Consider the following 19,308-nt stretch of genomic DNA (forward strand, 5'->3'; position numbering starts at 1 on the left):
CTTAATAAGAACTATTGTGTCTGTTGTATTTTGACAATGATTCCGCACGCATGCATACCAACACACACACACTCCATCTCTCACACACACACACACTCATTCTCGCTCTCACACACACACACGTTGTTTTTACTATCCAAGTGGGAACATTTATTCCCATTCAAAATTATATTTTCCCTAACCTCTAATCCTAAACATAACCCTTAACCAAACCCTTAACCCTAACATTAACCCTAAGCCCAAACCTCTAACCCTAAAACTAAACCTAACCCTAATCCCAACACCTAACCTTAATTCTAACCCTAACCCTAAACCTAACCCCTAAGCCTAAAAGAGCATTTTTCCTCTTGGGGACCTGCGAAATGTCCACACCTATCAACTTTTCCATGTTTTACTATCCTTGTGAGGACTTTTGGAACCCCAAAAGATAGTAAAGTGAACCACACACACACACGCACATTTTTCTAGAAAACTCTTTCCAGCTCCTTATGTAAGATGCCCCCACATCTAATTGCAATTGGCGCCCTCTCCCATTGCAGTTCCCTTTTTCCGAGTGCAGAGAGAGAAACCATGACCCCACTCTCGGGATACATGGCTACTGAGGTTGTCTCCAAGAGAGACATGGAAACTCAGCAGTCATTTTCGCCCACCGCTAACACGGAGCAGGAGAGAGTGAAACCACTAATGGGAATGTGATTGCTCCATTAATTTAAGAATTCACTCACTCCTAGGAAAGCAGCTTTGTATATATAGGCAATAGGCTCATTGTATGTTGTCAAATCAAATCAAATCAAATTGTATTGGTCACATACACATATTTAGCAGATGTTATTGCGGGTGTAGCAAAATGCTTGTGTTCCTAGCTCCAACAGTGCAGTAGTATCTAACAGTGCAGTAGTATCTAAAAATAATACACATACAATACACACTAATCTAAAAGTAAAAGAATGGAATTAAGAAATATATAAATATTAGATCGACAATAATCAAGATAGATTTCGGTATAATTTTGACCAGTAACTGATTCTGGGGGATTTTCAAAATTATTTTGTTATTCATAAATGTTTCAAACCAGAAAGAACCATATGGTTGTTGTTGTTTTGGGTAATTAACTACTGTGCCACTCCACAGAATTCATGAAAATTAATATGTAGTTATAACTGAAGAGGAAAAGGCTTTAGGCAGGGAGTCCTGTACCATGCTTTGACGGTCAAACTGTAGAGTAATCCCTGCCCAAGACAAACAGTCTGTGGTGAAGTCTCTCAGGCCGTTCTCATACCACAACTAGTCACAGTGCCTCCAGGAACACCACTCATCCTGGCCACTAAAAAGACCCCCCTCCCCAACAATGTCTGAGTCAAAACGGACAAAAGACTCCACATTTGATGTCATGTCTTTCCTCAAATAGACACAATTGCATTCAAACGGGAGCCAAGTTTCCTGACTGTGCTGATTGATTCCAGATGAACTTAGCAGTAGTGAACTTTGAGAATGGAAGCTAACCTTTCTCTTAAAACGTCAATGAGCAGACGAAGCAAGTATCCTAATCACTTGCTATAGGACAGCATGATCTGTCCATGTACATATGGAGTATGTTCAATCAGTCATTATAAAAATGTTATACATTATCCTCTATTAGTGTCATTACTTAGTAATACTGACAGTTATGTCTTGTATCATCACTAGCTTTCAGTTCATATATCTTTCATACTTTGACATATGAACTGCAATTTTGCACGGAAAATAATCATCAAACTATTTTAGTTTGTTCCCATAAAATACTGGAAGCAGCTAAAATGAAATGAGTCCCTCGCCGATAGTTTGTGGTAAGAAAATAATATATATACTGTATATATACGTATATATGTGGCATATCGTCACAATGTGTGTGCAATTGGCATATATGTTGGTCAGGGCAACTTATCCTCATCCATGGGGTGCATGAGGACCCTGTTCATACATGTATTTAATTCACAGGCTGTTAATATGTGACCAACATTGAAAGTAAATGACCCATCTTTAAGTACCATGCCTACGGGCTCTAGCCTCTGTGTAGAACAATCATAGTCATTATATCACGATTACATTAATTGTACAGTGTTTACAGTAACATTTGTGCAACAGAACTGTGTATCCTAATGTGTGTGTATGTGTTTGTGTCTGTGTGTCCGGATGTGTGCGTATTTGGGAGGGTGCGCAGGTGTGAGTGCATGCATGTGTACTGGCCAGCACTGCACTGTCTGTGGATCTTTTGTCAATGTGTTAATGTGCTTCTGGGGGAGCTGGGATGGCGTGAGGTTGAATGTTGAAAAGAACGAGTGTGGAAATAAAAGTAAACATGTGGAGACACTAATCTGCACCACAGTGCTGGGCAGAACACATGAGTCAGACTCTCTCTCTGCTTATTTTGGATCCAGCGCTAGTCTAGTCAGCATCCAGGGAGATGTTTGTTGATGCTATCCCTGTGATCTGCATATCATGTGTAAGGTCTCTCACTTTTCCACCGTGTGTGTCTGTGTTCCTATCTGTGCAATCATGGATCTGACAATTGTTATGAAACAGGTTGGCCTTGATGAAAGCAGGCTATTGTCGGCCTGTCATGAACTTGATGCACTTGTCACTATTCCAGTTCTCATTTACATTATAACAAACTGTGCTCTAATAACACCCTCCCTACATAATTCACACATGCAATTGTGCACGCACGGTATGCACGTACACCACCACCCATTAACTATTGTGTGGGCTGTTCTAAAGCTTTGATCCTGTCTTCAAATCTTGTGGAATTTCTACCCCCCTCTTCAGTTTGGTGAAAATAATTCCCATATGTGATGGTGGTTGTATTCATATTCCCTGCCAGTTCATCTACTGTGGTACCATACTTTTGGTTCAATACGTCATCTCTCAATCTTAATGATCCTGCAAGTCTTAAATATTATCATTATCAGATGCTGCAAATTTGATCCCCTCAATGATAGGGGGACATGTAAGGCCTGTGAAACTCAAAGCTGTAAAAGTTAATATGTGTTATGATAGAAATAAGCTTGATCTGAGCTGTGATTACTACTTCTTGATTTTTTAGTATTCTTCTTTTTATCTTTATTTAACCAGTAAGGGCTCTTTGAGATTTGGGTCAGTAAGGGCTCTTTGAGATTTGAGATCTTGGCCAGGACGCTCTTTTTGAAGAGCGTCCTGGCCAAGATAGGCAGCACCAAGTCATTACACAATTACAGACAGACCAACCTGAAAAACAACAAGTAATCTATAAAAAAACATAGAAATCAAAGGAGTATAACAAAATCATAAAACAACAAATTAAAACATTGACAGGTCTATCATGACACAAGGCGAGACCCAGATGCAGACACAGGAGGCAGATGGTTGGTGTCTTACAATGTTTATTAATCCAAAAGGTGTAGGCAAGAGAATGGTCGTGGACAGGCAAAAGGTCAAAACCAGATCAGAGTCCAGGATGTACAGAGTGGCAGACAGGCTCGTGGTCAAGGCAGGCAGAATGTTCAGGCAGGCGGGTACAACGTCCAGAAACAGGCAAGGGTCAAAACCGGGAGGATTAGAAAAAGGAGAATATCAAAAAGCAGGAGAACGGGAAAACCGTTGGTTGACTTGGAAAAACATACAAGACGAACTGGCACAGAGAGACAGGAAACACAGAGATAAATAGACTGGGGAAAATGAGCGACACCAGGAGGGAGTAGAGACAATCACAAGGACAGGTGAAACAGATCAGGGCGTGACAAGGTCAAGGAATCAGCTTTAAAATCCTTCATCAATGATTTAAAAACACCAATCGGGATTTAATACCATGAGTAAGATGTAGCTATGATCTAAAGCAGGGTACACAACTCTTATCCTATGATGTCCAGAGCCTGGTGGTTTTCCATTCTACCTGATAATTAAATCAGTCCCTGATTAGACAGGAACAATGAAAACAAGCACTGGCACTGGCTTCAAGGTCCAGTTGAGTTTGAGGGATCTAAAGTCTCACATACCTCTTTCCAAGCTTCTACTGATCTAGTCTTGTCCCGTGGATCCTGAGGCACAGGTCCAGGTCCTCTTGAAACGATAAGTGTCAAACGATGCTCTCCTCTCTCCTAGATGCCACTTTATCTGGGTTTTTGGGGTGCAGCAGTGCCCTTCACTTTGGATCCCCCCTGGGTCCCTTGGTATCTATGTGGCCAGAGATGCCCCTCTTTTATTGGCTTGGCTCCTCCTCATTGACCTGGCTAAGTCAGGCAGTGGAGATGGCACAAAGGCCAGGCACAGGGGTACACCGATCTTGCAATAGAGGGGACCCATCTCTGCTAACTATCTCTTCTCAACTGGAGGATTTTAACCAAAGAGTGTTATGTTTCAAACATGAAAACAGATGGCATGTATCATCATGGACTTCATCAAATGGTCAATGGCTTCAGTTCAAAAGAGACCTGTTACAATGTAACAAAGCTTTTTTTATTTTTTTTATACAATCACAGAATTTGTGTACTGTTAAAACCCACAACTACATCTACAAGGTAGACTCCGCACACAGGTACAGTAGATACTTTCAGTTTTCAGGAAAGGAAATCTGTGGCTAAGGTGCATATGGATAAGGTGCAACGTGGATAAGGTGTAGAATATTACCATGGACGACCATTGTAATAAGGTGTAGAATATTACCATGGACGACCATTGTAATAAGGTGTAGAATATTACCATGGACGACCATTGTAATAAGGTGTAGAATATTACCATGGACGACCATTGTAATAAGGTGTAGAATATTACCATGGACGACAATTGTAATAAGGTGCAGAATATTACCATGGACGACCATTGTAATAAGGTGTATAATGTTACCATGGACGACCATTGTAATAAAGTGTAGAATATTACCATGGACGACCATTGTAATAAAGTGTAGAATATTACCATGGACGACCATTGTAATAAAGTGTAGAATATTACCATGGACGACCATTGTAATAAGGTGTAGAATATTACCATGGACGACCATTGTAATAAGGTGTAGAATATTACCATGGACGACCATTGTAATAAGGTGTATAATGTTACCATGGACGACAATTGTAATAAGGTGCAGAATATTACCATGGACGACCATTGTAATAAAGTGTAGAATATTACCATGGACGACCATTGTAATAAGGTGTAGAATATTACCATGGACGACCATTGTAATAAGGTGTAGAATATTACCATGGACGACCATTGTAATAAGGTGTAGAATATTACCATGGACGACAATTGTAATAAGGTGCAGAATATTACCATGGACGACCATTGTAATAATGTGTAGAATATTACCATGGACGACCATTGTAATAAGGTGTAGAATATTACCATGGACGACCATTGTAATAAGGTGTAGAATATTACCATGGACGACCATTGTAATAAGGTGTAGAATATTACCATGGACGACAATTGTAATAAGGTGCAGAATATTACCATGGACGACCATTGTAATAAGGTGTATAATGTTACCATGGACGACCATTGTAATAAGGTGTAGAATATTACCATGGACGACAATTGTAATAAGGTGCAGAATATTACCATGGACGACCATTGTAATAAGGTGTATAATGTTACCATGGACGACCATTGTAATAAGGTGTAGAATATTACCATGGACGACAATTGTAATAAGATGCAGAATATTACCATGGACGACCATTGTAATAAGGTGTATAATGTTACCATGGACGACCATTGTAATAAAGTGTAGAATATTACCATGGACGACCATTGTAATAAAGTGTAGAATATTACCATGGACGACCATTGTAATAAGGTGTAGAATATTACCATGGACGACCATTGTAATAAGGTGCAGAATATTACCATGGACGACCATTGTAATAAGGTGTAGAATATTACCATGGACGACCATTGTAATAAGGTGCAGAATATTACCATGGACGACCATTGTAATAAGGTGTAGAATATTACCATGGACGACCATTGTAATAAGGTTCAGAATATTACCATGGACGACCATTGTAATAAGGTGTAGAATATTACCATGGACGACCATTGTAATAAGGTGTAGAATATTACCATGGACGACCATTGTAATAAGGTGCAGAATATTACCATGGACAACCATTGTAATAAGGTGTAGAATATTACCATGGACGACCATTGTAATAAGGTTCAGAATATTACCATGGACGACCATTGTAATAAGGTTCAGAATATTACCATGGACGACCATTGTAATAAGGTGCAGAATATTACCATGGACGACCATTGTAATAAGGTGTAGAATATTACCATGGACGACCATTGTAATAAGGTGTAGAATATTACCATGGACGACCATTGTAATAAGGTTCAGAATATTACCATGGACGACCATTGTAATAAGGTTCAGAATATTACCATGGACGACCATTGTAATAAGGTTCAGAATATTACCATGGACGACCATTGTAATAAGGTTCAGAATATTCTAACAGACCATATGGCAGAAATCATGGTACAGTCAGAGTTAATCTTTATTTCAACAGTTCTGAAAATAGCTCTCGCAGCAGTTGCATGTACTTTTCGTAATGTAATAGAATTTGTTTAGCACCCTTGAAATGTACTAAATCTACAATCTATTTACAAAAGTTATGGGAATGTCACACAAACATATGGACTACATGAGAAAATAGGAATAACATTCTTTGGTAATCACGGAATACTAACTAAAACTAACTGTATGCTGTTTGGTGCATATACATGTGCCATCAAAGCACATTCCTCCAACCTAAATATTTCCTGTGGAAACAGCAGTAACACCCGCTAACAGAGGGAACATTTTATTGCATTCCAAGACAACATAAAAATGGCTGACTGGGCATTCCTGTCCTCCCTCTATCTGATTGTAATGGGGAGTGATGAGGTGGTGAGCAAGGTCCTTCCCCTCAGCTGCAGAAATACTGAAAAGGCTTACATTTACAGAGCTCAGCTGTTATTGACATCGTGTGGACACTGGCAGACCTTGAGAATGGAAGAGCATTGTCTGGCAAGGTGTTATTTTTCCCCAAAAACCTTAACCCTGTGGGACACAGTAGTTGGAGCACGCATGTTGTCTATAGATGACCCGCAGTACCCTAATCCCTCAATGAGAACTTTGGCTGGACCCATTGACAACTTATGGAGAACTTTTGACTATGGCTACATCTATGAATGATTACGCTCAGCTTTCTGTTTCAAGCAGTCATGGACATTGTGAATTATTGACCTGCACTGATAAGGGAAGGAAGGGCTCCTACCCTCAATAGTTCTCATGCACTTATTTCCTAAAACATTTAATTAACAGACTAAGGAAAATAGAGCTCAAGGTGTCTGGAGATGAAATAAATATTGGTGTCTGCCCAACTTCTTTGTCACACAGGGGACATACAAAGAACAGATTGTGCCTATAGATCTTTTCATGATGGTGGTTCATTCAGAATTAGGGTAAAACAAATAAAAAATACATCATATTTAGGACCTCTTTAACTTGTAGTTGTCTGAGTCTAGACACCAATTCTATAATAGGAAACATCATAGGCAAGGTAATTACATCAAGCCCTTCTGTGGAAGACAACATTAAATGCAATGTTGTTGTGTGAGTCCTTCTCTTCATAACCCAGGGGTGGAGTCAATTCATTATTTAATCAAATGGAAATGGCCTGCTATTGATACATTTCTTCCCATCTTCATTAATGAAAATTCAAACCAAATCCTCCATTCACTGTTGAAATAAATAGACCCCAGCCCTTGAATAAACCCCAGCCATTTAATAGACCCCAGCAATTTAATAGACCCCAGACCTTGAATAAACCCCAGCCATTTAATAGACCCCAGCCATTTAATAGACCCCAGCCATTTAATAGACCCCAGGCCTTGAATAAACCCCAGCCATTTAATAGACCCCAGCCATTTAATAGACCCCAGCCATTTAATAGACCCCAGCCCTTGAATAAACCCCAGCCATTTAATAGACCCCAGCCCTTGAATAAACCCCAGCCATTTAATAGACCCCAGCCATTTAATAGACCCCAGCCATTTAATAGACCCCAGCCCTTGAATAGACCCCAGCCATTTAATAGACCCCAGCCATTTAATAGACCCCAGCCATTTAATAGACCCCAGCCCTTGAATAAACCCCAGCCATTTAATAAACCCCAGCCATTTAATAGACCCCAGCCCTTGAATAAACCCCAGCCATTTAATAGACCCCAGCCCTTGAATAAACCCCAGCCCTTGAATAAACCTCAGCCATTTAATAAACCCCAGCCCTTGAATAAACCCCAGCCATTTAATAGACCCCAGCTATTTAATAGAGACCAGCCCTTGAATAAACCCCAGCCCTTGAATAAACCCCAGCCATTTAATAGACCCCAGCCCTTGAATAAACCCCAGCCCTTGAATAAACCCCAGCCCTTGAATAAACCCCAGCCATTTAATAGACCCCAGCCATTTAATAGACCCCAGCCCTTGAATAGACCCCAGCCCTTGAATAAACCCCAGCCATTTAATAGACCCCAGCCATTTAATAGACCCCAGCCCTTGAATAAACCCCAGCCCTTGAATAAACCCCAGCCCTTGAATAAACCCCAGCCATTTAATAGACCCCAGCCCTTGAATAAACCCCAGCCATTTAATAGACCCCAGCCCTTGAATAAACCCCAGCCCTTGAATAAACCCCAGCCCTTGAATAAACCCCAGCCCTTGAATAAACCCCAGCCATTTAATAGACCCCAGCCCTTGAATAAACCCCAGCCATTTAATAGACCCCAGCCCTTGAATAAACCCCAGCCATTTAATAGACCCCAGCCCTTGAATAAACCCCAGCCATTTAATAGACCCCAGCCCTTGAATAAACCCCAGCCCTTGAATAAACCCCAGCCATTTAATAGACCCCAGCCATGTAATAGACCCCAGCCATTTAATAGACCCCAGCCATTGAATAAATCCCAGCCCTTGAATAAACCCCAGCCATTTAATAGACCCCAGCCATTTAATAGACCCCAGCCCTTGAATAAACCCCAGCCCTTGAATAAACCCCAGCCCTTGAATAAACCCCAGCCATTTAATAGACCCCAGCCCTTGAATAAACCCCAGCCATTTAATAGACCCCAGCCCTTGAATAAACCCCAGCCATTTAATAGACCCCAGCCCTTGAATAAACCCCAGCCCTTGAATAAACCCCAGCCATTTAATAGACCCCAGCCATGTAATAGACCCCAGCCATTTAATAGACCCCAGCCATTGAATAAATCCCAGCCCTTGAATAAACCCCAGCCATTTAATAGACCCCAGCCCTTGAATAAACCCCAGCCCTTGAATAAACCCCAGCCATTTAATAGACCCCAGCCATTTAATAGACCCCAGCCATTTAATAGACCCCAGCCCTTGAATAAACACCAGCCATTTAATAAACCCCAGCCATTTAATAGACCCCAGCCATTTAATAGACCCCAGCCATTTAATAGACCCCAGCCATTTAATAGACCCCAGCCCTTGAATAAACCCCAGCCATTTAATAGACCCCAGCCATTTAATAAACCCCAGCCATTTAATAGAACCCAGCCCTTGAATAAACCCCAGCCATTTAATAGACCCCAGCCCTTGAATAAACCCCAGCCCTTGAATAAACCCCAGCCATTTAATAGACCCCAGCCCTTGAATAGACCCCAGCCCTTGAATAAACCCCAGCCATTTAATAGACCCCAGCCATTTAATAGACCCCAGCCATTTAATAGCCCCCAGCCCTTGAATAGACCCCAGCCCTTGAATAAACCCCAGCCATTTAATAGACCCCAGCCATTTAATAGACCCCAGCCCTTGAATAGACCCCAGCCATTTAATAGACCCCAGCCATTTAATAGACCCCAGCCCTTGAATAGACCCCAGCCATTTAATAGACCCCAGCCATTTAATAGACCCCAGCCCTTGAATAAACCCCAGCCCTTGAATAACCCCCAGCCCTTGAATAAACCCCAGCCATTTAATAGACCCCAGCCATTTAATAGACCCCAGCCATTTAATAGACCCCAGCCATTGAATAAACCCCAGCCCTTGAATAAACCCCAGCCATTTAATAGACCCCAGCCATTTAATAGACCCCAGCCATTGAATAAACCCCAGCCCTTGAATAAACCCCAGCCATTTAATAGACCCCAGCCATTTAATAGACACCAGCCATTGAATAAACCCCAGCCCTTGAATAAACCCCAGCCATTTAATAGACCCCAGCCATTTAATAGACCCCAGCCATTTAATAGACCCCAGCCATTTAATAATCCCCAGCCATTTAATAGACCCCAGCCCTTGAATAAACCCCAGCCATTTAATAGACCCCAGCCCTTGAATAAACCCCAGCCCTTGAATAAACCCCAGCCCTTGAATTACCCCCCAGCCCTTGAATAAACCCCAGCCATTTAATAGACCCCAGCCATTTAATAAACCCCAGCCCTTGAATAAACCCCAGCCATTTAATAGACCCCAGCTGTCACGTTCCTGACCTGTTTTCTGTTTAGTTTTGTGTGTTAGTTGGTCAGGACGTGAGTTTGGGTGGGCATTCTATGTTGTCTGTTTCTATGTTGGTTTAGGGTTGCCTGGTATGGCTCTCAATTGGAGGCAGGTGTTTGGCGTTCCTCTAATTGAGAGTCATATTTAGGTAGGCTGTTCACAAGGTTTGTTTGTGGGTGGTTGTCTCCTGTGTCTGTGTCGATGTTTGCACCATACGGGACTGTTTACGGTTTGTTCATTTCATGTAGTCTGTTCCTGTTCATTTCGTTCTTCACGTTGTATGTAAGTTCGTTGTTCAGGTCTGTCTACTTTCGTTTTGTTATTTTGTATCATTTTCAAGTATAGTTCGTTTTCGTGTTTGTTCGTTTTGTTTATTTAATAAATCATTCATGTCATTTCAACGCGCTGCACCTTGGTTCAATCCCTGCTCCTCCTCTTCGGATGAAGAGGAGGAGGACCGCCGTTACAGAACCACCCACCAATCCAGAGCCAAGCAGCGTAATTTGGAGCAACGGGCAAGTATACAGGACTTGTGGAGTTGGGAGCAAATATTTAACGGAGAAGGACCATGGGCTAAAGTAAATCACCGTCCATGGGAACGGCTGGAGGCAGCTCGGAGAGCGGAGGAAAATAGAGAGAGGAACCGGCGTTATGAAGGGACGCGTCTTGCACGGAAGCCCGAAAAGCCCGTGAGTAACTCCCAAAAATTTCTTGGGGGGGGGCTAAGGGGTAGTGGGCCTAGGGCAGGTAGGAGACCTGCGCCCACTTCCCAGGCTAACCGTGGAGAGCGGGAGTACGGGCAGACACCGTGTTACGCAGTAGAGCGCACGGTGTCTCCTGTACGTGTGCATAGCCCGGTGCGGGTTATTCCACCTCCCCGCACTGGTAGGGCTAGATTGGGCATTGAGCCAGGTGTCATGAGGCCGGCTCAACGCGTCTGGTCTCCAGTGCGTCTCCTCGGGCCGGCATACATGGCACCTGCCTTACGCATGGTTTCCCCGGTTCGCCTACACAGCCCGGTGCGGGTTATTCCACCTCCCCGCACTGGGCGGGCGACCGGGAGCATTCAACCAGGTAAGGTTGGGCAGGCTCAATGCTCAAGAGAGCCAGTACGCCTGCACGGTCCGGTATTTCCGGTGCCACCTCCCCGCCCCAGCCTAGTACCTACAGTGCCTACACTACGCACTAGGCTACCAGGGCATTTCCAGAGCCCTGTTCCTCCTCCACGCACTCTCCCTATAGTGCGTGTATCCAGTTCGGTGTATCCAGTTCCGGCCCCACGCACTAAGCCACCTGTGCGTCTCCTAAGTCCTGTACACACTGTCACTTCTCCCCGTACTAGTCCTGAGGTGCCACCAGTGCCGGTACCACGCACCAGGTATAGAGTACGCTTTGAGAGTTCAGTGTGCCCTGTCCCTGCTCCCCGCACTAGTATGAAGGTGCGTGTCCTTAGCCCGGTGCCTCCAGTTCCGGCACCACGCACCAGGTCTACAGTGCGCCTTATCCGGCCAGAGCCATCCGTCTCCCCAGCGCTATCTGAGCCATCCGTCTCCCGAGCGCCATCTGAGCCATCCGTCTCCCCAGCGCCGTCTGAGCCATCCGTCTACCCAGCGCCATCTGAGCCATCCGTCTCCCCAGCGCCATCTGAGCCATCCGTCTCCCCAGCGCCGTCTGAGCCATCCGTCTGCAATGAGCCTGCAAAGCCGCCCGTCTGCCATGAGCCTGCAAAGCCGCCCGTCTGCCATGAGCCTACAGAGCCGTCCGCCAGACAGGAGCCGCTAGAGCCGTCCGCCAGACAGGAGCCGCTAGAGCCGCCCGTCAGACAGGATCTGCCAGAGCCGCCAATCAGACAGGATCTGCCAGAGCCGCCAATCAGACAGGATCTGCCAGAGCCGCCAGCCAGACAGGATCTGCCAGAGCCGCCAGCCAGACAGGATCTGCCAGAGCCGCCAGCGAGCCATGAGCAGCCAGAGCCGTCAGAGAGCCATGAGCAGCCAGAGCCATGAGCAGCCAGAGCCGTCAGAGAGCCATGAGCAGCCAGAGCCGTCAGAGAGCCATGAGCAGCCAGAGCCGCCAGCGAGCCATGAGCAGCCAGAGCCGTCAGCGAGCCATGAGCAGCCAGAGCCGTCAGCGAGCCATGAGCGTCCAGAGCCGTCAGAGAGCCATGAGCGTCCAGAGCCGTCAGCCTGCCATGAGCGTCCAGAGCCGTCAGCCTGCCATGAGCGTCCAGAGCCGTCAGCGAGCCATGAGCAGCCAGAGCCGTCAGAGAGCCATGAGCAGCCAGAGCCGTCAGAGAGCCATGAGCAGCCAGAGCCGTCAGAGAGCCATGAGCAGCCAGAGCCGTCAGAGAGCCATGAGCAGCCAGAGCCGTCAGCCAGCCATGAGCGTCCAGAGCCGTCAGCCAGCCATGAGCGTCCAGAGCCGTCAGCCTGCCATGAGCGTCCAGAGCCGTCAGCCTGCCATGAGCGTCCAGAGCCGTCAGCCTGCCATGAGCGTCCAGAGCCGTCAGCCTGCCATGAGCGTCCAGAGCCGTCAGTCAGCCATGAGCTGTCCCTCAGCCAGAAGCGGCTAGTAATTCAGAACTGCCCCTCAGTCCAGAGCTGTCTCTCTGTCCGGAGCTGCCCTTCAGTCCGGAGTTGCCCCTCTATCCTAAGCTACCTCTTTATCCTGAGCTACCTCTCTCTCCTAAGCTATCCCTCTGTCCTGAGCTATCCCTATGTCCTGAGCTACCTTGTCCCAGAGCTGTCCTTGATTCTGGTGTTGCCCCTAAATTTAGGTGGGGTTATTTGGAGGGTGGTCATTGTGGGGAGGATACGGAAGCGGGGATTGATTATGGTGGGGTGGGAACCACGCCCGGAGCCTAAGCCACCACCGTGGTCAGATGCCCACCCAGACCCTCCCCTGGACTTTTTGGTGATGCGTTCGGAGTACGCATCTTGAGGGGGGGGGTTATGTCACGTTCCTGACCTGTTTTCTGTTTAGTTTTGTGTGTTAGTTGGTCAGGACGTGAGTTTGGGTGGGCATTCTATGTTGTCTGTTTCTATGTTGGTTTAGGGTTGCCTGGTATGGCTCTCAATTGGAGGCAGGTGTTTGGCGTTCCTCTAATTGAGAGTCATATTTAGGTAGGCTGTTCACAAGGTTTGTTTGTGGGTGGTTGTCTCCTGTGTCTGTGTCGATGTTTGCACCATACGGGACTGTTTACGGTTTGTTCATTTCATGTAGTCTGTTCCTGTTCATTTCGTTCTTCACGTTGTATGTAAGTTCGTTGTTCAGGTCTGTCTACTTTCGTTTTGTTATTTTGTATCATTTTCAAGTATAGTTCGTTTTCGTGTTTGTTCGTTTTGTTTATTTAATAAATCATTCATGTCATTTCAACGCGCTGCACCTTGGTTCAATCCCTGCTCCTCCTCTTCGGATGAAGAGGAGGAGGACCGCCGTTACACCAGCCATTTAATAAACCCCAGCCCTTGAATAAACCCCAGCCCTTGAATAAACCCCAGCCCTTGAATAAACCCCAGCCATTTAATAAACCCCAGCCATTGAATAAACCCCAGCCATTTAATAAACCCCAGCCCTTGAATAAACCCCAGCCCTTGAATAAACCCCAGCCCTTGAATAAACCCCAGCCATTTAAACCCCAGCCATTTAATAGACCCCAGCCCTTGAATAAACCCCAGCCCTTGAATAAACCCCAGCCATTTAATAGACCCCAGCCATTTAATAGACCCCAGCCATTTAATAGACCCCAGCCATTTAATAGACCCCAGCCCTTGAATAAACCCCAGCCCTTGAATAGACCCCAGCCATTTAATAGACCCCAGCCATTTAATAGACCCCAGCCCTTGAATAAACCCCAGCCCTTGAATAAACCCCAGCCCTTGAATAGACCCCAGCCATTGAATAGACCCCAGCCATTGAATAGACCCCAGCCATTGAATAGACCCCAGCCATTGAATAGACCCCAGCCATTGAATAGACCCCAGCCCTTGAATAAACCCCAGCCATTTAATAAACCCCAGCCATTTAATAGACCCCAGCCATTTAATAGACCCCAGCCATTTAATAGACCCCAGCCATTTAATAGACCCCAGCCATTCAATAGACCCCAGCCCTTGAATAAACCCCAGCCCTTGAATAAACCCCAGCCCTTGAATAGACCCCAGCCCTTGAATAAACCCCAGCCATTTAATAGACCCCAGCCATTTAATAGACCCCAGCCATTTAATAGCCCCCAGCCCTTGAATAGACCCCAGCCATTGAATAAACCCCAGCCCTTGAATAAACCCCAGCCCTTGAATAAACCCCAGCCATTTAATAGACCCCCGCCATTTAATAGACCCCAGCCCTTGAATAAACCCCAGCCATTGAATAGACCCCAGCCATTGAATAGACCCCAGCCATTGAATAGACCACAGCCCTTGAATAGAACCCAGCCATTTAATAAACCCCAGCCCTTGAATAAACCCCAGCCCTTGAATAAACCCCAGCCATTTAATAGACCCCAGCCATTTAATAAACCCCAGCCATTTAATAGACCCCAGCCATTTAATAGACCCCAGCCATTGAATAGATCCCAGCCCTTGAATAAACCCCAGCCATTTAATAGACCCCAGCCATTTAATAGACCCCAGCCCTTGAATAAACCCCAGCCCTTGAATAAACCCCAGCCCTTGAATAAACCCCAGCCCTTGAATAAACCCCAGCCCTTGAATAAACCCCAGCCATTTAATAGACCCCAGCCCTTGAATAGACCCCAGCCCTTGAATAGACCCCAGCCCTTGAATAAACCCCAGCCATTTAATAGACCCCAGCCATTTAATAGACCCCAGCCCTTGAATAAACCCCAGCCCTTGAATAAACCCCAGCCATTTAATAGACCCCAGCCCTTGAATAGACCCCAGCCCTTGAATAGACCCCAGCCATTTAATAAACTCCAGTCCTTGAATAGATCCCAGCCCTTGAATAAACCCCAGCCCTTGAATAGACCCCAGCCCTTGTATAAACCCCAGCCATTGAATAGACCCCAGCCCTTGAATAAACCCCAGCCCTTGAATAAACCCCAGCCATTTAATAGACCCCAGCCATTTAATAGACCCCAGCCATTTAATAGCCCCCAGCCCTTGAATAGACCCCAGCCATTTAATAAACCCCAGCCCTTGAATAAACCCCAGCACTTGAATAAACCCCAGCCCTTGAATAAACCCCAGCCATTTAATAGACCCCAGCCATTTAATAGACCCCAGCCCTTGAATAAACCCCAGCCCTTGAATAAACCCCAGCCATTTAATAGACCCCAGCCATTTAATAGACCACAGCCCTTGAATAGAACCCAGCCATTTAATAAACCCCAGCCCTTGAATAAACCCCAGCCCTTGAATAAACCCCAGCCATTGAATAGACCCCAGCCATTTAATAAACCCCAGCCATTTAATAGACCCCAGCCATTTAATAGACCCCAGCCATTTAATAGACCCCAGCCATTTAATAGACCCCAGCCATTTAATAGACCCCAGCCATTTAATAGACCCCAGCCCTTGAATAAACCCCAGCCCTTGAATAAACCCCAGCCCTTGAATAAACCCCAGCCATTTAATAGACCCCAGCCATTTAATAGACCCCAGCCCTTGAATAGACCCCAGCCATTGAATAAACCCCAGCCCTTGAATAAACCCCAGCCATTTAATAGACCCCAGCCATTTAATAGACCCCAGCCATTTAATAGACCCCAGCCCTTGAATAAACCCCAGCCATTTAATAGACCCCAGCCCTTGAATAGATCCCAGCCCTTGAATAAACCCCAGCCCTTGAATAGACCCCAGCCCTTGTATAAACCCCAGCCATTGAATAGACCCCAGCCCTTGAATAAACCCCAGCCCTTGAATAAACCCCAGCCCTTGAATAAACCCCAGCCATTTAATAGACCCCAGCCATTTAATAGCCCCCAGCCCTTGAATAGACCCCAGCCATTTAATAAACCCCAGCCCTTGAATAAACCCCAGCCCTTGAATAAACCCCAGCCCTTGAATAAACCCCAGCCATTTAATAGACCCCCGCCATTTAATAGACCCCCGCCCTTGAATAAACCCCAGCCCTTGAATAAACCCCAGCCCTTGAATAAACCCCAGCCATTTAATAGACCCCAGCCATTTAATAGACCACAGCCCTTGAATAGAACCCAGCCATTTAATAAACCCCAGCCCTTGAATAAACCCCAGCCCTTGAATAAACCCCAGCCATTTAATAGACCCCAGCCATTTAATAAACCCCAGCCATTTAATAGACCCCAGCCATTTAATAGACCCCAGCCATTTAATAGACCCCAGCCATTTAATAGACCCCAGCCATTTAATAGACCCCAGCCCTTGAATAAACCCCAGCCCTTGAATAAACCCCAGCCCTTGAATAAACCCCAGCCCTTGAATAAACCCCAGCCATTTAATAGACCCCAGCCATTTAATAGACCCCAGCCCTTGAATAGACCCCAGCCATTGAATAAACCCCAGCCCTTGAATAAACCCCAGCCATTTAATAGACCCCAGCCATTTAATAGACCCCAGCCATTTAATAGACCCCAGCCCTTGAATAAACCCCAGCCATTTAATAGACCCCAGCCCTTGAATAGACCCCAGCCCTTGAATAGACCCCAGCCATTTAATAAACTCCAGTCCTTGAATAGATCCCAGCCCTTGAATAAACCCCAGCCCTTGAATAAACCCCAGCCCTTGTATAAACCCCAGCCATTTAATAGACCCCAGCCCTTGAATAAACCCCAGCCCTTGAATAAACCCCAGCCATTTAATAGATCCCAGCCCTTGAATAAACCCCAGCCCTTGAATAAATCCCAGCCCTTGAATAGACCCCAGCCCTTGAATAGACCCCAGCCCTAACGCAGTGTCTACCTCCATCTAGTGGTGAATAATGAGTTGTCCTACCGTAAGTGAAAGAAAGGTTCAATATTAGAAGACATAAAAGTAATTGAAAAATTGACCATACCATCTGAAACAGAATACCTTATTATAATCAGCCTATGGTTTGTCTATATGTTGACATGTGGCAGGTCTATGCTTGTCAATGTCAGTGATTTAACCGAGTAGGAGTCCTGATATAGACTCAGGTCCCCCCTCTGTCTATCTATTTTAATCTAAAAGGCGTAACTCCTACTCTGAGAAGCTTTATGAACACAGGCCCTGACCACATAGACCAAATAAGATAAAGTTCAATCTTTTTGCGCTGACAGTCCCTTAACCAAATGTTGCAGTTGTAACTGTTGATCATAGAATGGTCACGCTGGAAACGAACAGATCCAGCCATCTTTCCACACAAAAAGGATCAACTGCTGCTCTCCCATGCTTTTCTACAACTACATTCCTCACAGGAAGTGAAAATATTGACTATTTTGGGGGTATTACGAACAAGTAATTACGTAAAGGAAACCCCTGCAATTGTATTGTTCAAAACAATAAATGTAGCCCATTTGCATTGAAATACAAATGATAAATTGTATATTGTTCTGACAAGAAACAAAACAATGTCTGTTGTTCAGTTCTTCTTCATAAAACCTTTATAAGGTATGCATGAATGCAACATAAATAATGTATACTTGTAAGCAAATGTGATGCAATAAAATTGGTGGCAAAAAAAAAAAAAAAGGGTTGTAAAGAGTTTATGAGGCTTTATTAAACCTTTGAATGTAATGTTACATATACATTGTTATGTCCAAAGTCTACTCTAGATAGTGATGATTTGGCTAAAACCTCTGATTGAAGTGTTTCAGGCTTTGTCTAGACTTGGAACACTGGCCTATGATGAGCCCATGACACAGAAAGGCCTAATTGTGCCCACCATCTTGATCTGACGTCTGCTTCATGAATGCAGCACAGAATCTACTTGGGATGTGAATTGATGAATATTCACCAGCCCACATGTTACCGTCACCACCTGAAATGACGTGACCCATCTGAGGGAGAAAAACATACAGTGAAGAATTGATTGTGGTACTTAGTTTAGTTTATTAATTCAACCATTTACAAAAACAAGCACGCATACATTTTGAAAAACCATGCATGCACATTAGTAAAACCATTGAGGATAACACACAATAAAGTCTAGGAATGCACAGAAGAGGCCTAGGGAAAGGGAGGGGGGAGTGGTGGATGTCTCAAAACTGGGGTTCTTTCCTTTCTTCATTTCCTCTGTTCAGCCCATTCTCTTGTCTTAATGACATTCTCTCTGTCTCTCTTTGTTGCACAATGCACTGGCAGTAGTCTGTGAGTGTTGAACCACAGACAAAACAACACTAGTGGAAATGATGTGCCCTCCGCCGTTATTTCTGTCACCTTTGTGTGTGTGTGTGGAGATCAAGAGATGTGTAAGTGTATGAGAGATAACGAGAGGTGGCGAAGAGGTCAAAAGTCGTGTGTGTGTGTGTGTGTGTGTGTGTGTGTGTGTGTGTGTGTGTGTGTGTGTGTGTGTGTGTGTGTGTGTGTGTGTGTGTGTGTGTGTGTGTGTGTGTGTGTGTAATGTAATGGGATTACTTTCCCCTTAAGAGGCATTAGAAGAAGACAAAAAGGATCCATCAAATGCATTTGGTGTGTCATCATAGTGGTCTCTGATCTGTGGTCAGACTCGCTCAGGTGGAACAAACTGAAACGTGCACCTTTTGTCAATGCTGATTTGAATGTTATTGAGATAATAGAAAGGTGTCAAAATGAATGTTTGTTTCGCAAACATCTTTATGAATGTAAAAGTAATCCAAGAAGTTATCATCTACAGTCGTTT

This window comes from Salvelinus alpinus, chromosome 6 (assembly GCF_045679555.1).
Source record: "Salvelinus alpinus chromosome 6, SLU_Salpinus.1, whole genome shotgun sequence".
Classification (NCBI taxonomy): Eukaryota; Metazoa; Chordata; class Actinopteri; order Salmoniformes; family Salmonidae; genus Salvelinus; species Salvelinus alpinus.